This window comes from Lithobates pipiens, unplaced genomic scaffold (assembly GCF_037356315.1).
Source record: "Lithobates pipiens isolate NorthernLeopardFrog02 unplaced genomic scaffold, aLitPip1_a1.2 Scaffold_13, whole genome shotgun sequence".
NCBI classification, from domain to species: Eukaryota; Metazoa; Chordata; class Amphibia; order Anura; family Ranidae; genus Lithobates; species Lithobates pipiens.
The window spans coordinates 175,665,280-175,681,488 of NW_027507718.1; the positions used below are offsets into that span (position 1 = coordinate 175,665,280).

Here is a 16,209-nt window from a genome sequence, read left to right on the forward strand (position 1 = left end):
TGGTCACCTCGGGCAATCGAGAGGAAAAATACAGCAGGTCGCCAAAGCCAAAAACATAATGGAAAAAAGCCTACGGCACCTGGTACTCCCAGACGGTCTCCCATCCAGGTACTAACCAGGCCCGACCCTGCTTAGCATCCGAGATCAGACGAGATCGAGCACATTCAGGGTGATGTGGCCGTAGGCGATCTTGCACCCTACTTACAACTCTCTTGACAAAAGCCAAGGTGGTCACCTCGGGCAATCGAGAGGAAAAATGCAACAGGTCGCCAAAGCCAACAACATAATGGAAAAAAGCCTACGGCACCTGGTATTCCCAGGCGGTCTCCCATCCAGGTACTAACCAGGCCCGACCCTGCTTAGCATCCGAGATCAGACGAGATCGAGCGCATTCAGGGTGATGTGGCATTAGGTAATCTTGAACCCTACTTACAACTCTCTTGACAAAAGCCAAGGTGGTCACCTCGGGCAGTCGAGAGGAAAAATACAGCAGGTCGCCAAAGCCAACAACATAATGGAAAAAAGCCTACGGCACCTGGTATTCCCAGGCGGTCTCCCATCCAGGTACTAACCAGGCCAGACCCTGCTTAGCATCCGAGATCAGACGAGATCGAGCGCATTCAAGGTGATGTGGCCGTAATCGATCTTGTACCCTACTTACAACACTCTTGACAAAAGCCAAGGTGGTCACCTCAGGCAATCGAGAGGAAAAATACAGCAGGTCGCCAAAGCCAACAACATAATGGAAAAAAAGCCTACGGCACCTGGTATTCTCAGGCGGTCTCCCATCCAGGTACTAACCAGGCCCGACCCTGCTTAGCATCCGAGATCAGACGAGATCGAGCACATTCAGGGTGATGTGGCAGTAGGCGATCTTGCACCCTACTTACAACTCTCTTGACAAAAGCCAAGGTGGTCACCTCGGGCAATCGAGAGGAAAAATACAGCAGGTCGCCAAAGCCAACAACATAATGGAAAAAAGCCTACGGCACCTGGTATTCCCAGGCGGTCTCCCATCCAGGTACTAACCAGGCGCGACCCTGCTTAGCATCCGAGATCAGACGAGATCGAGCGCATTCAGGGTGATGTGGCCATAGGCAATCTTGATCCCTACTTACAACTCTCTTGACAAAAGCCAAGGTGGTCACCTCGGGCAATCGAGAGGAAAAATACAGCAGGTCGCCAAAGCCAACAACATAATGGAAAAAAAGCCTACGGCACCTGGTATTCACAGGCGGTCTCCCATCCAGATACTAACCAGGCCCGACCCTGCTTAGCATCCGAGATCAGACGAGATCGAGCGCATTCAGGGTAATGTGGCCGGAGGCGATCTTGCACCCTACTTACAACTCTCTTGACAAAAGCCAAAGTGGTCACCTCGGGCAATCGAGAGGAAAAATACAGCAGGTCGCCAAAGCCAACAACATAATGGAAAAAAGCCTACGGCACCTAGTATTCCCAGGCGGTCTCCCATCCAGGTACTAACCAGGCCCGCCCCTGCTTAGCATCCGAGATCAGACGAGATCGAGCGCTTTCAGGTTGATGTGGCCGTAGGCGATCTTGCACCCTACTTACAACTCTCTTGAAAAAAGCCAAGGTGGTCACCTCGGGCAATCGAGAGGAAAAATACAGCAGGTCGCCAAAGCCAACAACATAATGGAAAAAAGCCTACGGCACCTGGTATTCCCAGGCGGTCTCGCATCCAGGTACTAACCAGACCAGACAATGCTTAGCATCCGAGATCAGACGAGATCGAGCGCATTCAGGGTGATGTGGCCGTAGGCGATCTTGCACCCTACTTACAACTCTCTTGACAAAAGCCAAGGTGGTCACCTCGGGCAATCGAGAGGAAAAATACAGCAGGTCGCCAAAGCCAACAACATAATGGAAAAAAGCCTACGGCACCTGGTATTCCCAGGCGGTCTCCCATCCAGGTACTAACCAGGCCCGACCCTGCTTAGCATCCGAGATCAGATGAGATCAAGCGCATTCAGGGTGATGTGGCAGTAGGCAATCTTGATCCCTACTTACAACTCTCTTGACAAAAGCCAAGGTGGTCACCTCGGGCAATCGAGAGGAAAAATACAGCAGGTCGCCAAAGCCAACAACATAATGGAAAAAAGCCTACGGCACCTAGTATTCCCAGGCGGTCTCCCATCCAGGTACTAACCAGGCCCGACCCTGCTTAGCATCCGAGATCAGACGAGATCGAGCGCATTCAGGGTGATGTGGCCGTAGGCGGTCTTGCACCATACTTACAACTCTCTTGACAAAAGCCAAGGTGGTCACCTCGGGCAATCGAGAGGAAAAAAACTGCAGGTCGCCAAAGCCAACAACATAATGGAAAAAAGCCTAGGGCACCTGGTATTCCCAGACGGTCTCCCATCCAGGTACTAACCAGGCCCGACCCTGCTTACCATCCGAGATCAGACGAGATCGAGCGCATTCAGGGTGATGTGGCCGCAGGCGATCTTGCACCCTACTTACAACTCTCTTGACAAAAGCCAAGGTGGTCACCTCGGGCAATCGAGAGGAAAAATACAGCATGTCGCCAAAGCCAACAACATAATGGAAAAAAGCCTACAGCACCTGGTATTCCCAGGCGGTCTCCCATCCAGGTACTAACCAGGCCCGACCCTGCTTATCATCCGAGATCAGACGAGATCGAACGCATTCAGGGTGATGTGGCCGTAGGCGATCTTGCACGCTGCTTACAACTCTCTTGACAAAAGTCAAGGTGGTCACCTCGGGCAATCGAGAGGAAAAATACAGCAGGTCGCCAAAGCCAACAACATAATGGAAAAAAGCCTACGGCTCCTGGTATTCCCAGATGGTCTCCCATCCAGGTACTAACTAGGCCCGACCCTGCTTACCATCCGAGATCAGATGAGATTGAGCGCATTCAGGGTAATGTGGCCGCAGGCGATCTTGCACCCTACTTACAACTCTCTTGACAAAAGCCAAGGTGGTCACCTCGGGCAATCGAGAGGAAAAATACAGCAGGTCGCCAAAGCCAACAACATAATGGAAAAAAGCCTACGGCACCTGGTATTCCCAGGTGATCTCCCATCCAGGTACTAACCAGGCGCGACCCTGCTTAGCATCTGAGATCAGACGAGATCGAGCGCATTCAGGGTGATGTGGCCGTAGGCGGTCTTGCACCCTACTTACAACTCTCTTGACAAAAGCCAAGGTGGTCACCTCGGGCAATCGAGAGGAAAAATACAGCAGGTCGCCAAAGCCAACAACATAATGGAAAAAAGCCTACGGCACCTGGTATTCCCAGACGGTCTCCCATCCAGGTACTAACCAGGCCCGACCCTGCTTAGCATCCTAGATCGAGCGCATTCAGGGTGATGTGGCTGTAGGCGATCTTGCACCCTACTCACAACTCTCTTGACAAAAGCCAAGGTGGTCACCTCGGGCAATCGAGAGGAAAAATACAGCAGGTCGCCAAAGCCAACAACATAATGGAAAAAATCCTACGGCACCTGGTATTCCCAGGCGGTCTCCCATCCAGGTACTAACCAGGCGCGACCCTGCTTAGCATCCGAGATCAGACGAGATCGAGCGCATTCAGGGTGATGTGGCCATAGGCGGTCTTGCAGCCTACTTACAACTCTCTTGACAAAAGCCAAGGTGGTCACCTCGGGCAATCGAGAGGAAAAATACAGCAGGTCGCCAAAGCCAACAACATAATGGAAAAAAGCCTACAGCACCTGGTATTCCCAGGCGGTCTCCCATCCAGGTACTAACCAGGCCCGACCCTGCTTATCATCCGAGATCAGACGAGATCGAGCACATTCAGGGTGATGTGGCCGTAGGCGATCTTGCACCCTGCTTACAACTCTCTTGACAAAAGTCAAGGTGGTCACCTCGGGCAATTGAGAGGAAAAAAACAGCAGGTCGCCAAAGCCAACAACATAATGGAAAAAAGCCTACGGCACCTGGTATTCCCAGGCGGCCTCCCATCCAGGTACTAACCAGGCCCGACCCTGCTTAGCATCCGAGATCAGACGAGATCGAGCGCATTCAGGGTGATGTGGCTGCAGGCGATCTTGCACCCTACTTACAACTCTCTTGACAAAAGCCAAGGTGGTCACCTCGGGCAATCGAGAGGAAAAATACAGCAGGTCGCCAAAGCCAACAACATAATGGAAAAAAGCCTTCGCACCTGGTATTCCCAGGCGGTCTCCGAACCAGGTACTAACCAGGCTCGACCCTGCTTAGCATCCGAGATCAGACGAGATTGAGCGCATTCAGGGTGATGTGGCCGTAGGCAATCTTGAACACTACTTACAACTCTCTTGACAAAAGCCAAGGTGGTCACCTCGGGCAATAGAGACGAAAAATACAGCAGGTCGCCAAAGCCAACAACATAATGGAAAAAAGCCTATGGCACCTGGTATTCCCAGGCGGTCTCCCATCCAGGTACTAACCAGGCCCGACCCTGCTTAGCATCCGAGATCGAGCGCATTCAGGGTGATGTGGCTGTAGGCGATCTTGCACCCTACTTACAACTCTCTTGACAAAAGCCAAGGTGGTCACCTCGGGCAATCGAGAGGAAAAATACAGCAGGTCGCCAAAGCCAACAACATAATGGAAAAAAGCCTACGGCACCTGGTATTCCCAGGCGGTCTCCCATCCAGGTACTAACCAGGCGCGACACTGCTTAGCATCCGAGATCAGACGAGATCGAGCGCATTCAGGGTGATGTGGCCGTAGGCGTTCTTGCACCCTACTTACAACTCTCTTGACAAAAGCCAAGGTGGTCACCTCGGGCAATCGAGAGGAAAAATACAGCAGGTCGCCAAAGCCAACAACATAATGGAAAAAAGCCTACGGCACCTGGTATTCCCAGGCGGTCTCCCATCCAGGTACTAACCAGGCCCGACCCTGCTTAGCATCCGAGATCAGACGAGATCGAGCGCATTCAAGGTGATGTGGCCGCAGGCAATCTTGCACCCTACTTACAACTCTCTTGACAAAAGCCAAGGTGGTCACCTCGGACAATCAAGTGGAAAAATACAGCAGGTCGCCAAAGCCAACAACATAATGGAAAAAAGCCTACGGCACCTGGTATTCCCAGGCGGTCTCCCATCCAGGCTCGACCCTGCTTAGCATCCGAGATCAGACGAGTTTGAGCGCATTCAGGGTGATGTGGCCGTAGGCAATCTTGAACCCTACTTACAACTCTCTTGACAAAAGCCAAGGTGGTCACCTCGGGCAATCGAGAGGAAAAATACAGCAGGTCGCCAAAGCCAACAACATAATGGAAAAAAAGCCTACTGCACCTGGTATTCCCAGGCGGTCTCCCATCCAGGTACTAACCAGGCCCGACCCTGCTAAGCATCCGAGATCGAGCGCATTCAGGGTGATGTGGCTGTAGGCGATCTTGCACCCTACTTACAACTCTCTTGATAAAAGCCAAGGTGGTCACCTCGGGCAATCGAGAGGAAAAATACAGCAGGTCGCCAAAGCCAACAACATAATGGAAAAAAGCCTACGGCCCCTGGTATTCCCAGGCGGTCTCCCATCCAGGTACTAACCAGGCGCGACCCTGCTTAGCATCCGAGATCAGACGAGATCGAGCGCAGTCAGGGTGATGTGGCCATAGGCGGTCTTGCAGCCTACTTACAACTCTCTTGACAAAAGCCAAGGTGGTCACCTCGGGCAATCGAGAGGAAAAATACAGCAGGTCGCCAAAGCCAACAACATAATGGAAAAATGCCTACAGCACCTGGTATTCCCAGGCGGTCTCCCATCCAGGTACTAACCAGGCCCGACCCTGCTTATCATCCGAGATCAGACGAGATCGAGCGCATTCAGGGTGATGTGGCCGTAGGCGATCTTGCACCCTACTTACAACTCCCTTGAGAAAAGCCAAGGTGGTCACCTCGGGCAATCGAGAGGAAAAATACAGCAGGTCGCCAAAGCCAACAACATAATGGAAAAAAGCCTACGGCACCTGGTATTCCCAGGCGGTCTCCCATCCAGGTACTAACCAGGCGTGACACTGCTTAGCATCCGAGATCAGACGAGATCGAGCGCATTCAGGGTGATGTGGCCGTAGGCGGTCTTGCACCCTACTTACAACTCTCTTGACAAAAGCCAAGGTGGTCACCTCGGGCAATCGAGAGGAAAAATACAGCAGGTCGCCAAAGCCAACAACATAATGGAAAAAAGCCTACGGCACCTGGTATTCCCAGGCGGTCTCCCATCCAGGTACTAACCAGGCCCGACCCTGCTTAGCATCCGAGATCAGACGAGATCGAGCGCATTCAGGGTGATGTGGCCGCAGGGAATCTTGCACCCTACTTACAACTCTCTTGACAAAAGCCAAGGTGGTCACCTCGGACAATCGAGTGGAAAAATACAGCAGGTCGCCAAAGCCAACAACATAATGGAAAAAAGCCTACGGCACCTGGTATTCCCAGGCGGTCTCCCATCCAGGCTTGACCCTGCTTAGCATCCGAGATCAGACGAGATTGAGCGCATTCAGGGTGATGTGGCCGTAGGCAATCTTGAACCCTACTTACAACTCTCTTGACAAAAGCCAAGGTGGTCACCTCGGGCAATCGAGAGGAAAAATACAGCAGGTCGCCAAAGCCAACAACATAATGGAAAAAAGCCTACTGCACCTGGTATTCCCAGGCGGTCTCCCATCCAGGTACTAACCAGGCCCGACCCTGCTAAGCATCTGAGATCGAGCGCATTCAGGGTGATGTGGCCATAGGCGGTCTTGCAGCCTACTTACAACTCTCTTGACAAAAGCCAAGGTGGTCACCTCGGGCAATCGAGAGGAAAAATACAGCAGGTCGCCAAAGCCAACAACATAATGGAAAAAAGCCTACAGCACCTGGTATTCCCAGGCGGTCTCCCATCCAGGTACTAACCAGGCCCGACCCTGCTTAGCATCCGAGATCAGACGAGATCGAGCGCATTCAGGGTGATGTGGCCGTAGGCGTTCTTGCACCCTGCTTACAACTCTCTTGACAAAAGTCAAGGTGGTCACCTCGGGCGATCGAGAGGAAAAATACAGCAGGTCGCCAAAGCCAACAACATAATGGAAAAAAGCCTACGGCACCTGGTATTCCCAGGCGGTCTCCCATCCAGGTACTAACCAGGCCCGACCCTGCTTAGCATCCGAGATCAGACGAGATCGAGCGCATTCAGGGTGATGTGGCTGCAGGCGATCTTGCACCCTACTTACAACTCTCTTGACAAAAGCCAAGGTGGTCACCTCGGGCAATCGAGAGGAAAAATACAGCAGGTCGCCAAAGCCAACAACATAATGGAAAAAAGCCTACGGCACCTGGTATTCCCAGGCGGTCTCCCATCCAGGTACTAACCAGGCTCGACCCTGCTTAGCATCCGAGATCAGACGAGATTGAGCGCATTCAGGGTGATGTGGCCGTAGGCAATCTTGAACCCTACTTACAACTCTCTTGACAAAAGCCAAGGTGGTCACCTCGGGCAATCGAGAGGAAAAATACAGCAGGTCGCCAAAGCCAACAACATAATGGAAAAAAGCCTATGGCACCTGGCATTCCCAGGCGGTCTCCCATCCAGGTACTAACCAGGCCCGACCCTGCTTAGCATCCGAGATCGAGCGCATTGAGGGTGATGTGGCTGTAGGCGATCTTGCACCCTTCTTACAACTCTCTTGACAAAAGCCAAGGTGGTCACCTCGGGCAATCGAGAGGAAAAATACAGCAGGTCGCCAAAGCCAACAACATAATGGAAAAAAGCCTACGGCACCTGGTATTCCCAGGCGGTCTCCCATCCAGTTACTAACCAGGCGCGACCCTGCTTAGCATCCGAGATCAGACGAGATCGAGCGCATTCAGGGTGATGTGGCCGTAGGCGGTGTTGCACCCTACTTACAACTCTCTTGACAAAAGCCAAGGTGGTCACCTCGGGCAATCGAGAGGAAAAATACAGCAGGTCGCCAAAGCCAACAACATAATGGAAAAAAGCCTACGGCACCTGGTATTCCCAGGCGGGCTCCCATCCAGGTACTAACCAGGCTCGACCCTGCTTAGCATCCGAGATCAGACGAGATCGAGCGCATCTAGGGTGATGTGGCCGCAGGCGATCGTGCACCCTACTTACAACTCTCTTGACAAAAGCCAAGGTGGTCACCTCGGACAATCGAGAGGAAAAATACAGCAGGTCGCCAAAGCCAACAACATAATGGAAAAAAGCCTACGGCACCTGGTATTCCCAGGCGGTCTCCCATCCAGGATCGACCCTGCTTACCATCCGAGATCAGACGAGATTGAGCGCATTCAGGGTGATGTGGCTGTAGGCGATCTTGCACCCTACTTACAACTCTCTTGACAAAAGCCAAGGTGGTCACCTCGGGCAATCGAGAGGAAAAATACAGCAGGTCGCCAAAGCCAACAACATAATGGAAAAAAGCCTACGGCACCTGGTATTCCCAGGCGGTCTCCCATCCAGGTAATAACCAGGCCCGACCCTGCATAGCATTCGAGATCAGACGAGATCGAGCGCATTCAGGGTGATGTGGCCGTAGGCGAACTTGCACTCTACTTACAACTCTCTTGACAAAAGCCAAGGTGGTCACCTCGGGCAATCGAGAGGAAAAATACAGCAGGTCGCCAAAGCCAACAACATAATGGAAAAAAGCCTACGGCACCTGGTATTCCCAGCCGGTCTCCCATCCAGGTACTAACCAGGCCCGACCCTGCTTAGCATCCGAGATCAGACAAGATTGAGCGCATTCAGGGTGATGTGGCCGTAGGCGATCTTGCACTCTACTTACAACTCTCTTGATAAAAGCCAAGGTGGTCACCTCGGGCAATCGAGAGGAAAAATACAGCAGGTCGCCAAAGCCAACAACATAATGGAAAAAAGCCTACGGCACCTGGTATTCCCAGGCGGTCTCCCGTCCAGGTACTAACCAGGCCCGACCCTGCTTGGCATCCGAGATCAGACGAGATCGCGCGCATTCAGGGTGATGTGACCATAGGCGATCTTGCACCCTACTTACAACTCTCTTGACAAAAGCCAAGGTGGTCACCTCGGGCAATCGAGAGGAAAAATATAGCAGGTCGCCAAAGCCAACAACATAATGGAAAAAAGCCTACGGCACCCGGTATTCCCAGGCGGTCTCCCATCCAGGTACTAACCAGGCCCGACGCTGCTTAGCATCCGAGATCAGACGAGATCGAGCGCATTCAGGGTGATGTGGCCGTAGGCGATCTTGCACCCTACTTACAACTCTCTTGACAAAAGCCAAGGGGGTCACCTCGGGCAATCGAGAGGAAAAATACAGCAGGTCGCCAAAGCCAACAACATAATGGAAAAATGCCTACGGCACCTGGTATTCCCAGGCGGTCTCCCATCCAGGTACTAACCAGGCCTGACCCTGCTTAGCATCCGAGATCAAGCGCAATCAGGGTGATGTGGCTGTAGGCGATCTTGAACCCTACTTACAACTCTCTTGATAAAAGCCAAGGTGGTCACCTCGGGCAATCGAGAGGAAAAATACAGCAGGTCGCCAAAGCCAACAACATAATGGAAAAAGGCCTACGGCACCTGGTATTCCCAGGCGGTCTCTCATCCAGGTACTAACCAGGCCCGACCCTTCTTAGCATCCGAGATCAAACGAAATCGAGCGCATTCAGGGTGATGTGGCCGTAGGCGATCTTGCACCCTACTTACAACTCTCTTGACAAAAGCCAAGGTGGTCACCTCGGGCAATCGAGAGGAAAAATACAGCAGGTCGCCAAAGCCAACAACATAATGGAAAAAAGCCTACGGCACCTGGTATTCCCAGGCGGTCTCCCATCCAGGTACTAACCAGGCCTGACCCTGCTTAGCATCCGAGATCAGACGAGATCGAGCGCATTCAGGGTGATGCGGCCACAGGCGATCTTGCACCCTACTTACAACTCTCTTGACAAAAGCCAAGGTGGTCACCTCGGGCAATCGAGAGGAAAAATACAGCAGGTCGCCAAAGCCAACAACATAATGGAAAAAAGCCTACGGCACCTGGTATTCCCAGGCGGTCTCCCATCCAGGTACTAACCAGGCCCGACCCTGCTTATCTTCCGAGATCAGACGAGATCAAGCGCATTCAGGGTGATGTGGCTGTAGGCGATCTTGCACTCTACTTACAACTCTCTTGACAAAAGCCAAGGTGGTCACCTCGGGCAATCGAGAGGAAAAATACAGCAGGTCGCCAAAGCCAACAACATAATGGAAAAAAGCCTACGGCACCTGGTATTCCCGGCCGGTCTCCCATCCAGGTACTAACCAGGCCCGACCCTGCTTAGCATCCGAGATCAGACAAGATTGAGCGCATTCAGGGTGATGTGGCTGTAGGCGATCTTGCACTCTACTTACAACTCTCTTGATAAAAGCCAAGGTGGTCACCTCGGGCAATCGAGAGGAAAAATACAGCAGGTCGCCAAAGCCAACAACATAATGGAAAAAAGCCTACGGCACCTGGTATTCCCAGGCGGTCTCCCGTCCAGGTACTAACCAGGCCCGACCCTGCTTAGCATCCGAGATCAGACGAGATCGAGCGCATTCAGGGTGATGCGACTGTAGGCGATTTTGAACCCTACTTACAACTCTCTTGACAAAAGCCAAGGTGGTCACCTCGGGCAATCGAGAGGAAAAATACAGCAGGTCGCCAAAGCCAACAGCATAATGGAAAAAAGCCTACGGCACCCGGTATTCCCAGGCGGTCTCCCATCCAGGTACTAACCAGGCCCGACGCTGCTTAGCATCCGAGATCAGACGAGATCGAGCGCATTCAGGGTGATGTGGCCGTAGGCGATCTTGCACCCTACTTACAACTCTCTTGACAAAAGCCAAGGTGGTCACCTCGGGCAATCGAGAGGAAAAATACAGCAGGTCGCCAAAGCCAACAACATAATGGAAAAAAGCCTACGGCACCTGGTATTCCCAGGCGGTCTCCCGTCCAGGTACTAACCAGGCCCGACCCTGCTTAGCATCCGAGATCAGACGAGATCGAGCGCATTCAGGGTGATGCGACTGTAGGCGATTTTGAACCCTACTTACAACTCTCTTGACAAAAGCCAAGGTGGTCACCTCGGGCAATCGAGAGGAAAAATACAGCAGGTCGCCAAAGCCAACAACATAATGGAAAAAAGCCTACGGCACCTGGTATTCCCAGGCGGTCTCCCATCCAGGTACTAACCAGGCCCGACCCTGTTTAGCATCCGAGATCAGACGAGATCGAGCGCATTCAGGGTGATGTGACCATAGGCGATCTTGCACCCTACTTACAACTCTCTTGACAAAAGCCAAGGGGGTCACCTCGGGCAATCGAGAGGAAAAATACAGCAGGTCGCCAAAGCCAACAACATAATGGAAAAATGCCTACGGCACCTGGTATTCCCAGGCGGTCTCCCATCCAGGTACTAACCAGGCCTGACCCTGCTTAGCATCCGAGATCAAGCGCAATCAGGGTGATGTGGCTGTAGGCGATCTTGAACCCTACTTACAACTCTCTTGATAAAAGCCAAGGTGGTCACCTCGGGCAATCGAGAGGAAAAATACAGCAGGTCGCCAAAGCCAACAACATAATGGAAAAAGGCCTACGGCACCTGGTATTCCCAGGCGGTCTCCCATCCAGGTACTAACCAGGCCCGACCCTTCTTAGCATCCGAGATCAAACGAAATCGAGCGCATTCAGGGTGATGTGGCCGTAGGCGATCTTGCACCCTACTTACAACTCTCTTGACAAAAGCCAAGGTGGTCACCTCGGGCAATCGAGAGGAAAAATACAGCAGGTCGCCAAAGCCAACAACATAATGGAAAAAAGCCTACGGCACCTGGTATTCCCAGGCGGTCTCCCATCCAGGTACTAACCAGGCCTGACCCTGCTTAGCATCCGAGATCAGACGAGATCGAGCGCATTCAGGGTGATGCGGCCACAGGCGATCTTGCACCCTACTTACAACTCTCTTGACAAAAGCCAAGGTGGTCACCTCGGGCAATCGAGAGGAAAAATACAGCAGGTCGCCAAAGCCAACAACATAATGGAAAAAAGCCTATGGCACCTAGTATTCCCAGGCGGTCTCCCATCCAGGTACTAACCAGGCCCGACCCTGCTTAGCATCCGAGATCAGACGAGATCGAGCGCATTCAGGGTGATGTGGCTGTAGGCGATCTTGAACCCTACTTACAACTCTCTTGACAAAAGCCAAGGTGGTCACCTCGGGCAATCGAGAGTTAAAATACAGCAGGTCGCCAAAGCCAACAACATAATGGAAAAAGGCCTACGGCACCTGGTATTCCCAGGCGGTCTCCCATCCAGGTACTAACCAGGCCCGACCCTTCTTAGCATCCGAGATTAAACGAAATCGAGCGCATTCAGGGTGATGTGGCCGTAGGCGATCTTGCACCCTACTTACAACTCTCTTGACAAAAGCCAAGGTGGTCACCTCGGGCAATCGAGAGGAAAAATACAGCAGGTCGCCAAAGCCAACAACATAATGGAAAAAAGCCTACGGCACCTGGTATTCCCAGGCGGTCTCCTATCCAGGTACTAAACAGGCCCGACCCTGCTTAGCATCCGAGATCAGACGAGATCGAGCGCATTCAGGGTGATGTGGCCGTAGGCGATCTTGCATACTACTTACAACTCTCTTGACAAAAGCCAAGGTGGTCACCTCGGGCAATCGAGAGGAAAAAAACAGCAGGTCGCCAAAGCCAACAACATAATGGAAAAAAGCCTATGGCACCTGGTATTCCCAGGCGGTCTCCCATCCAGGTACTAACCAGGCCCGACCCTGCTTAGCATCCGAGATCAGACGAGATCGAGCGCATTCAGGGTGATGTGGCCGTAGGCAATCTTGCACTCTACTTACAACTCTCTTGACAAAAGCCAAGGTGGTCACCTCGGGCAATCGAAAGGAAAAATACAGCAGGTCGCCAAAGCCAACAAGATAATGGAAAAAAGCCTATGGCACCTCGTATTCCCAGGCGGTCTCCCATCCAGGTACTAACCAGGCCCGACCCTGCTTAGCATCCGAGATCAGACGAGATCGAGCGCATTCAGGGTGATGTGGCCGTAGGCAATCTTTGCACTCTACTTACAACTCTCTTGACAAAAGCCAAGGTGGTCACATCGGGCAATCGAGAGGAAAAATACAGCAGGTCGCCAAAGCCAACAACATAATGGAAAAAAGCCTACGGCACCTGGTATTCCCAGGCGGTCTCCCATCCAGGTACTAACCAGGCCCGACCCTGCTTAGCATCCGAGATCAGACGAGATCGAGCGCATTCAGGGTGATGTGGCTTTAGGTGATCTTGCACCCTACTTACAACTCTCTTGACAAAAGCAAAGGTGGTCACCTCGGGCAATCGAAAGGAAAAATACAGCAGTTCGCCAAAGCCAACAACATAATGGAAAAAAGCCTACGGCACCTGGTATTCGCAGGCGGTCTCCCATCCAGGTACTAACCAGGCCCGACCCTGCTTAGCATCCGAGATCAGACGAGATTGAGCGCATTCAGGGTGATGTGGCTGTAGGCAATCTTGCACCCTACTTACAACTCTCTTGACAAAAGCCAAGGTGGTCACCTCGGGCAATCGAGAGGAAAAATACAGCAGGTCGCCAAAGCCAACAACATAATGGAAAAAAGCCTACGGCACCTGGTATTCCCAGGCGGTCTCCCATCCAGGTACTAACCAGGCCCGACCCTGCTTAGCATCCGAGATCAGACGAGATCGAGCGCATTCAGCGTGATGTGGCTGTAGGCGATCTTGCACCCTACTTACAACTCTCTTGACAAAAGCCAAGCTGGTCACCTCGGGCAATCGAGAGGAAAAATACAGCAGGTCGCCAAAGCCAACAACATAATGGAAAAAAGCCTACGGCACCTGGTATTCCCAGGCGGTCTCCCATCCAGGTACTAACCAGGCCCGACCCTGCTTAGCATCCGAGATCAGACGAGATCGAGCGCATTCAGGATGATGTGGCCGTAGGCGATCGTGCACCCTACTTACAACTCTCTTGACAAAAGCTAGGTTGGTCACCTCGGGCAATCGAGAGGAAAAATACAGCAGGTCGCCAAAGCCAACAACATAATGGAAAAAAGCCTACGGCACCTGGTATTCCCAGGCGGTCTCCCATCCAGGTACTAACCAGGCCCGACCCTGCTTAGCATCCGAGATCAGACGAGATCGAGCGCATTCAGGGTGATGTAGCTGTAGGCGATCTTGCACCCTACTTACAACTCTCTTGACAAAAGCCAAGCTGGTCACCTCGGGCAATCGAGAGGAAAAATACAGCAGGTCGCCAAAGCCAACAACATAATGGAAAAAAGCCTACGGCACCTGGTATTCCCAGGCGGTCTCCCATCCAGGTACTAACCAGGCCCGACCCTGCTTAGCATCCGAGATCAGACGAGATCAAGCGCATTCAGGATGATGTGGCCGTAGGCGATCTTGTACCCTACTTACAACTCTCTTGACAAAAGCTAGGTTGGTCACCTCGGGCAATCGAGAGGAAAAATACAGCAGGTCGCCAAAGCCAACAACATAATGGAAAAAAGCCTACGGCACCTGGTATTCCCAAGCGGTCTCCCATCCAGGTACTAACCAGGCCCGACCCTGCTTAGCATCCGAGATCAGACGAGATTGAGCGCATTCAGGGTGATGTGGCTGTAGGCAATCTTGCACCCTACTTACAACTCTCTTGACAAAAGCCAAGGTGGTCACCTCGGGCAATCGAGAGGAAAAATACAGCAGGTCGCCAAAGCCAACAACATAATGGAAAAAAGCCTACGGCACCTGGTATTCCCAGGCGGTCTCCCATCCAGGTACTAACCAGGCCCGACCCTGCTTAGCATCCGAGATCAGACGAGATCGAGCGCATTCAGGGTGATGTGGCTGTAGGCGATCTTGCACCCTACTTACAACTCTCTTGACAAAAGCCAAGCTGGTCACCTCGGGCAATCGAGAGGAAAAATACAGCAGGTCGCCAAAGCCAACAACATAATGGAAAAAAGCCTACGGCACCTGGTATTCCCAGGCGGTCTCCCATCCAGGTACTAACCAGGCCCGACCCTGCTTAGCATCCGAGATCAGACGAGATCGAGCGCATTCAGCGTGATGTGGCTGTAGGCAATCTTGCACCCTACTTACAACTCTCTTGACAAAAGCCAAGGTGGTCACCTCGGGCAATCGAGAGGAAAAATACAGCAGGTCGCCAAAGCCAACAACATAATGGAAAAAAGCCTACGGCACCTGGTATTCCCAGGCGGTCTCCCATCCAGGTACTAACCAGGCCCGACCCTGCTTAGCATCCGAGATCAGACGAGATCGAGCGCATTCAGCGTGATGTGGCTGTAGGCGATCTTGCACCCTACTTACAACTCTCTTGACAAAAGCCAAGCTGGTCACCTCGGGCAATCGAGAGGAAAAATACAGCAGGTCGCCAAAGCCAACAACATAATGGAAAAAAGCCTACGGCACCTGGTATTCCCAGGCGGTCTCCCATCCAGGTACTAACCAGGCCCGACCCTGCTTAGCATCCGAGATCAGACGAGATCGAGCGCATTCAGGATGATGTGGCCGTAGGCGATCGTGCACCCTACTTACAACTCTCTTGACAAAAGCTAGGTTGGTCACCTCGGGCAATCGAGAGGAAAAATACAGCAGGTCGCCAAAGCCAACGATCTTGCATCCTACTTACAACTCTCTTGACAAAAGCCAAGGTGGTCACCTCGGGTAAACGATAGGAAAAATACAGCAGGTCGCCAAAGCCAACAACATAATGGAAAAAAGCCTACGGCAGCTGGTATTCCCAAGCTGTCTCCCATCCAGGTACTAACCAGGCCCGACCCTGCTTAGCATCCGAGATCAGACGAGATTGAGCGCATTCAGGGTGATGTGGCTGTAGGCATTCTTGCACCCTACTTACAACTCTCTTGACAAAAGCCAAGGTGGTCACCTCTGGCAATCGAGAGGAAAAATACAGCAGGTCGCCAAAGCCAACAACATAATGGAAAAAAGCCTACGGCACCTGGTATTCCCAGGCAGTCTCCCATCCAGGTACTAACCAGGCCCGACCCTGCTTAGCATCCGAGATCAGATGAGATCGAGCGCATTCAGGGTGATGTGGCCATAGGCAATCTTGCATCCTACTTACAACTCTCTTGACAAAAGCCAAGGTGGTCACCTCGGGCAAACGATAGGAAA

At 52.4% G+C, this 16,209-nt stretch overlaps 38 non-coding genes and 30 pseudogenes across 38 annotated transcripts; all 68 read right to left on the minus strand.

Moving 5' to 3' along the window:
• Positions 1-67: 67 nt before the first annotated feature.
• Positions 68-186, minus strand: LOC143976566 (5S ribosomal RNA). Its single transcript, XR_013272868.1, has one exon. It is a non-coding gene; the product is annotated as a 5S ribosomal RNA (ribosomal RNA).
• Positions 187-295: 109 nt separating this feature from the next.
• LOC143978403 (5S ribosomal RNA) lies at positions 296-414 on the minus strand (annotated as a pseudogene).
• Positions 415-523: 109 nt separating this feature from the next.
• On the minus strand, positions 524-642 carry LOC143978116 (5S ribosomal RNA; annotated as a pseudogene).
• A 110-nt stretch (positions 643-752) lies between these two features.
• LOC143977827 (5S ribosomal RNA) lies at positions 753-871 on the minus strand (annotated as a pseudogene).
• Positions 872-980: 109 nt separating this feature from the next.
• LOC143976421 (5S ribosomal RNA) lies at positions 981-1,099 on the minus strand. The gene has a single exon (XR_013272729.1). It is a non-coding gene; the product is annotated as a 5S ribosomal RNA (ribosomal RNA).
• A 110-nt stretch (positions 1,100-1,209) lies between these two features.
• Positions 1,210-1,328, minus strand: LOC143978539 (5S ribosomal RNA; annotated as a pseudogene).
• A 109-nt stretch (positions 1,329-1,437) lies between these two features.
• On the minus strand, positions 1,438-1,556 carry LOC143977413 (5S ribosomal RNA). The gene has a single exon (XR_013273693.1). It is a non-coding gene; the product is annotated as a 5S ribosomal RNA (ribosomal RNA).
• Positions 1,557-1,665: 109 nt separating this feature from the next.
• Positions 1,666-1,784, minus strand: LOC143979484 (5S ribosomal RNA; annotated as a pseudogene).
• A 109-nt stretch (positions 1,785-1,893) lies between these two features.
• LOC143976938 (5S ribosomal RNA) lies at positions 1,894-2,012 on the minus strand. The gene has a single exon (XR_013273228.1). It is a non-coding gene; the product is annotated as a 5S ribosomal RNA (ribosomal RNA).
• A 109-nt stretch (positions 2,013-2,121) lies between these two features.
• Positions 2,122-2,240, minus strand: LOC143980071 (5S ribosomal RNA). The gene has a single exon (XR_013274215.1). It is a non-coding gene; the product is annotated as a 5S ribosomal RNA (ribosomal RNA).
• Positions 2,241-2,349: 109 nt separating this feature from the next.
• Positions 2,350-2,468, minus strand: LOC143978028 (5S ribosomal RNA; annotated as a pseudogene).
• Positions 2,469-2,577: 109 nt separating this feature from the next.
• Positions 2,578-2,696, minus strand: LOC143976867 (5S ribosomal RNA). Its single transcript, XR_013273160.1, has one exon. It is a non-coding gene; the product is annotated as a 5S ribosomal RNA (ribosomal RNA).
• Positions 2,697-2,805: 109 nt separating this feature from the next.
• On the minus strand, positions 2,806-2,924 carry LOC143979102 (5S ribosomal RNA; annotated as a pseudogene).
• Positions 2,925-3,033: 109 nt separating this feature from the next.
• On the minus strand, positions 3,034-3,152 carry LOC143977614 (5S ribosomal RNA; annotated as a pseudogene).
• Positions 3,153-3,261: 109 nt separating this feature from the next.
• LOC143979664 (5S ribosomal RNA) lies at positions 3,262-3,370 on the minus strand (annotated as a pseudogene).
• Positions 3,371-3,479: 109 nt separating this feature from the next.
• Positions 3,480-3,598, minus strand: LOC143977150 (5S ribosomal RNA). Its single transcript, XR_013273435.1, has one exon. It is a non-coding gene; the product is annotated as a 5S ribosomal RNA (ribosomal RNA).
• A 109-nt stretch (positions 3,599-3,707) lies between these two features.
• On the minus strand, positions 3,708-3,826 carry LOC143976600 (5S ribosomal RNA). The gene has a single exon (XR_013272901.1). It is a non-coding gene; the product is annotated as a 5S ribosomal RNA (ribosomal RNA).
• A 109-nt stretch (positions 3,827-3,935) lies between these two features.
• Positions 3,936-4,054, minus strand: LOC143977441 (5S ribosomal RNA). Its single transcript, XR_013273719.1, has one exon. It is a non-coding gene; the product is annotated as a 5S ribosomal RNA (ribosomal RNA).
• A 109-nt stretch (positions 4,055-4,163) lies between these two features.
• On the minus strand, positions 4,164-4,281 carry LOC143979562 (5S ribosomal RNA; annotated as a pseudogene).
• Positions 4,282-4,390: 109 nt separating this feature from the next.
• Positions 4,391-4,499, minus strand: LOC143979513 (5S ribosomal RNA; annotated as a pseudogene).
• Positions 4,500-4,608: 109 nt separating this feature from the next.
• On the minus strand, positions 4,609-4,727 carry LOC143977014 (5S ribosomal RNA). Its single transcript, XR_013273301.1, has one exon. It is a non-coding gene; the product is annotated as a 5S ribosomal RNA (ribosomal RNA).
• Positions 4,728-4,836: 109 nt separating this feature from the next.
• On the minus strand, positions 4,837-4,955 carry LOC143976284 (5S ribosomal RNA). The gene has a single exon (XR_013272600.1). It is a non-coding gene; the product is annotated as a 5S ribosomal RNA (ribosomal RNA).
• A 327-nt stretch (positions 4,956-5,282) lies between these two features.
• LOC143979596 (5S ribosomal RNA) lies at positions 5,283-5,391 on the minus strand (annotated as a pseudogene).
• A 109-nt stretch (positions 5,392-5,500) lies between these two features.
• On the minus strand, positions 5,501-5,619 carry LOC143977466 (5S ribosomal RNA). Its single transcript, XR_013273742.1, has one exon. It is a non-coding gene; the product is annotated as a 5S ribosomal RNA (ribosomal RNA).
• Positions 5,620-5,728: 109 nt separating this feature from the next.
• Positions 5,729-5,847, minus strand: LOC143976311 (5S ribosomal RNA). Its single transcript, XR_013272625.1, has one exon. It is a non-coding gene; the product is annotated as a 5S ribosomal RNA (ribosomal RNA).
• A 109-nt stretch (positions 5,848-5,956) lies between these two features.
• On the minus strand, positions 5,957-6,075 carry LOC143977966 (5S ribosomal RNA; annotated as a pseudogene).
• Positions 6,076-6,184: 109 nt separating this feature from the next.
• On the minus strand, positions 6,185-6,303 carry LOC143976745 (5S ribosomal RNA). The gene has a single exon (XR_013273041.1). It is a non-coding gene; the product is annotated as a 5S ribosomal RNA (ribosomal RNA).
• Positions 6,304-6,629: 326 nt separating this feature from the next.
• On the minus strand, positions 6,630-6,738 carry LOC143979834 (5S ribosomal RNA; annotated as a pseudogene).
• A 109-nt stretch (positions 6,739-6,847) lies between these two features.
• On the minus strand, positions 6,848-6,966 carry LOC143977790 (5S ribosomal RNA). The gene has a single exon (XR_013273866.1). It is a non-coding gene; the product is annotated as a 5S ribosomal RNA (ribosomal RNA).
• A 109-nt stretch (positions 6,967-7,075) lies between these two features.
• LOC143976881 (5S ribosomal RNA) lies at positions 7,076-7,194 on the minus strand. Its single transcript, XR_013273173.1, has one exon. It is a non-coding gene; the product is annotated as a 5S ribosomal RNA (ribosomal RNA).
• A 109-nt stretch (positions 7,195-7,303) lies between these two features.
• Positions 7,304-7,422, minus strand: LOC143976320 (5S ribosomal RNA). Its single transcript, XR_013272634.1, has one exon. It is a non-coding gene; the product is annotated as a 5S ribosomal RNA (ribosomal RNA).
• Positions 7,423-7,531: 109 nt separating this feature from the next.
• LOC143979756 (5S ribosomal RNA) lies at positions 7,532-7,640 on the minus strand (annotated as a pseudogene).
• A 109-nt stretch (positions 7,641-7,749) lies between these two features.
• LOC143977121 (5S ribosomal RNA) lies at positions 7,750-7,868 on the minus strand. Its single transcript, XR_013273406.1, has one exon. It is a non-coding gene; the product is annotated as a 5S ribosomal RNA (ribosomal RNA).
• Positions 7,869-7,977: 109 nt separating this feature from the next.
• LOC143977015 (5S ribosomal RNA) lies at positions 7,978-8,096 on the minus strand. The gene has a single exon (XR_013273302.1). It is a non-coding gene; the product is annotated as a 5S ribosomal RNA (ribosomal RNA).
• Positions 8,097-8,422: 326 nt separating this feature from the next.
• On the minus strand, positions 8,423-8,541 carry LOC143977433 (5S ribosomal RNA). The gene has a single exon (XR_013273711.1). It is a non-coding gene; the product is annotated as a 5S ribosomal RNA (ribosomal RNA).
• A 109-nt stretch (positions 8,542-8,650) lies between these two features.
• On the minus strand, positions 8,651-8,769 carry LOC143978131 (5S ribosomal RNA; annotated as a pseudogene).
• Positions 8,770-8,878: 109 nt separating this feature from the next.
• On the minus strand, positions 8,879-8,997 carry LOC143977575 (5S ribosomal RNA; annotated as a pseudogene).
• Positions 8,998-9,106: 109 nt separating this feature from the next.
• Positions 9,107-9,225, minus strand: LOC143976748 (5S ribosomal RNA). Its single transcript, XR_013273044.1, has one exon. It is a non-coding gene; the product is annotated as a 5S ribosomal RNA (ribosomal RNA).
• A 109-nt stretch (positions 9,226-9,334) lies between these two features.
• Positions 9,335-9,443, minus strand: LOC143979732 (5S ribosomal RNA; annotated as a pseudogene).
• A 109-nt stretch (positions 9,444-9,552) lies between these two features.
• Positions 9,553-9,671, minus strand: LOC143978234 (5S ribosomal RNA; annotated as a pseudogene).
• Positions 9,672-9,780: 109 nt separating this feature from the next.
• On the minus strand, positions 9,781-9,899 carry LOC143977877 (5S ribosomal RNA; annotated as a pseudogene).
• Positions 9,900-10,008: 109 nt separating this feature from the next.
• Positions 10,009-10,127, minus strand: LOC143976731 (5S ribosomal RNA). Its single transcript, XR_013273027.1, has one exon. It is a non-coding gene; the product is annotated as a 5S ribosomal RNA (ribosomal RNA).
• Positions 10,128-10,236: 109 nt separating this feature from the next.
• Positions 10,237-10,355, minus strand: LOC143979016 (5S ribosomal RNA; annotated as a pseudogene).
• A 109-nt stretch (positions 10,356-10,464) lies between these two features.
• Positions 10,465-10,583, minus strand: LOC143978066 (5S ribosomal RNA; annotated as a pseudogene).
• A 109-nt stretch (positions 10,584-10,692) lies between these two features.
• LOC143976749 (5S ribosomal RNA) lies at positions 10,693-10,811 on the minus strand. Its single transcript, XR_013273045.1, has one exon. It is a non-coding gene; the product is annotated as a 5S ribosomal RNA (ribosomal RNA).
• A 109-nt stretch (positions 10,812-10,920) lies between these two features.
• On the minus strand, positions 10,921-11,039 carry LOC143978068 (5S ribosomal RNA; annotated as a pseudogene).
• Positions 11,040-11,148: 109 nt separating this feature from the next.
• Positions 11,149-11,267, minus strand: LOC143976452 (5S ribosomal RNA). The gene has a single exon (XR_013272759.1). It is a non-coding gene; the product is annotated as a 5S ribosomal RNA (ribosomal RNA).
• A 109-nt stretch (positions 11,268-11,376) lies between these two features.
• Positions 11,377-11,485, minus strand: LOC143979733 (5S ribosomal RNA; annotated as a pseudogene).
• A 109-nt stretch (positions 11,486-11,594) lies between these two features.
• On the minus strand, positions 11,595-11,713 carry LOC143977172 (5S ribosomal RNA). The gene has a single exon (XR_013273456.1). It is a non-coding gene; the product is annotated as a 5S ribosomal RNA (ribosomal RNA).
• A 109-nt stretch (positions 11,714-11,822) lies between these two features.
• Positions 11,823-11,941, minus strand: LOC143977878 (5S ribosomal RNA; annotated as a pseudogene).
• Positions 11,942-12,050: 109 nt separating this feature from the next.
• LOC143977969 (5S ribosomal RNA) lies at positions 12,051-12,169 on the minus strand (annotated as a pseudogene).
• Positions 12,170-12,278: 109 nt separating this feature from the next.
• On the minus strand, positions 12,279-12,397 carry LOC143977217 (5S ribosomal RNA). Its single transcript, XR_013273500.1, has one exon. It is a non-coding gene; the product is annotated as a 5S ribosomal RNA (ribosomal RNA).
• Positions 12,398-12,506: 109 nt separating this feature from the next.
• On the minus strand, positions 12,507-12,625 carry LOC143976914 (5S ribosomal RNA). Its single transcript, XR_013273206.1, has one exon. It is a non-coding gene; the product is annotated as a 5S ribosomal RNA (ribosomal RNA).
• Positions 12,626-12,734: 109 nt separating this feature from the next.
• On the minus strand, positions 12,735-12,853 carry LOC143976362 (5S ribosomal RNA). Its single transcript, XR_013272672.1, has one exon. It is a non-coding gene; the product is annotated as a 5S ribosomal RNA (ribosomal RNA).
• Positions 12,854-12,962: 109 nt separating this feature from the next.
• LOC143977404 (5S ribosomal RNA) lies at positions 12,963-13,081 on the minus strand. Its single transcript, XR_013273684.1, has one exon. It is a non-coding gene; the product is annotated as a 5S ribosomal RNA (ribosomal RNA).
• Positions 13,082-13,191: 110 nt separating this feature from the next.
• LOC143978229 (5S ribosomal RNA) lies at positions 13,192-13,310 on the minus strand (annotated as a pseudogene).
• A 109-nt stretch (positions 13,311-13,419) lies between these two features.
• LOC143978425 (5S ribosomal RNA) lies at positions 13,420-13,538 on the minus strand (annotated as a pseudogene).
• Positions 13,539-13,647: 109 nt separating this feature from the next.
• On the minus strand, positions 13,648-13,766 carry LOC143977231 (5S ribosomal RNA). The gene has a single exon (XR_013273513.1). It is a non-coding gene; the product is annotated as a 5S ribosomal RNA (ribosomal RNA).
• A 109-nt stretch (positions 13,767-13,875) lies between these two features.
• Positions 13,876-13,994, minus strand: LOC143979566 (5S ribosomal RNA). Its single transcript, XR_013274054.1, has one exon. It is a non-coding gene; the product is annotated as a 5S ribosomal RNA (ribosomal RNA).
• A 109-nt stretch (positions 13,995-14,103) lies between these two features.
• LOC143976854 (5S ribosomal RNA) lies at positions 14,104-14,222 on the minus strand. The gene has a single exon (XR_013273147.1). It is a non-coding gene; the product is annotated as a 5S ribosomal RNA (ribosomal RNA).
• A 109-nt stretch (positions 14,223-14,331) lies between these two features.
• LOC143976549 (5S ribosomal RNA) lies at positions 14,332-14,450 on the minus strand. The gene has a single exon (XR_013272852.1). It is a non-coding gene; the product is annotated as a 5S ribosomal RNA (ribosomal RNA).
• Positions 14,451-14,559: 109 nt separating this feature from the next.
• Positions 14,560-14,678, minus strand: LOC143977815 (5S ribosomal RNA; annotated as a pseudogene).
• Positions 14,679-14,787: 109 nt separating this feature from the next.
• LOC143976507 (5S ribosomal RNA) lies at positions 14,788-14,906 on the minus strand. The gene has a single exon (XR_013272811.1). It is a non-coding gene; the product is annotated as a 5S ribosomal RNA (ribosomal RNA).
• Positions 14,907-15,015: 109 nt separating this feature from the next.
• LOC143977232 (5S ribosomal RNA) lies at positions 15,016-15,134 on the minus strand. The gene has a single exon (XR_013273514.1). It is a non-coding gene; the product is annotated as a 5S ribosomal RNA (ribosomal RNA).
• Positions 15,135-15,243: 109 nt separating this feature from the next.
• LOC143977233 (5S ribosomal RNA) lies at positions 15,244-15,362 on the minus strand. The gene has a single exon (XR_013273515.1). It is a non-coding gene; the product is annotated as a 5S ribosomal RNA (ribosomal RNA).
• A 109-nt stretch (positions 15,363-15,471) lies between these two features.
• Positions 15,472-15,590, minus strand: LOC143979577 (5S ribosomal RNA). The gene has a single exon (XR_013274055.1). It is a non-coding gene; the product is annotated as a 5S ribosomal RNA (ribosomal RNA).
• Positions 15,591-15,793: 203 nt separating this feature from the next.
• On the minus strand, positions 15,794-15,912 carry LOC143979499 (5S ribosomal RNA; annotated as a pseudogene).
• Positions 15,913-16,021: 109 nt separating this feature from the next.
• Positions 16,022-16,140, minus strand: LOC143980132 (5S ribosomal RNA). Its single transcript, XR_013274275.1, has one exon. It is a non-coding gene; the product is annotated as a 5S ribosomal RNA (ribosomal RNA).
• Positions 16,141-16,209: the final 69 nt, after the last annotated feature.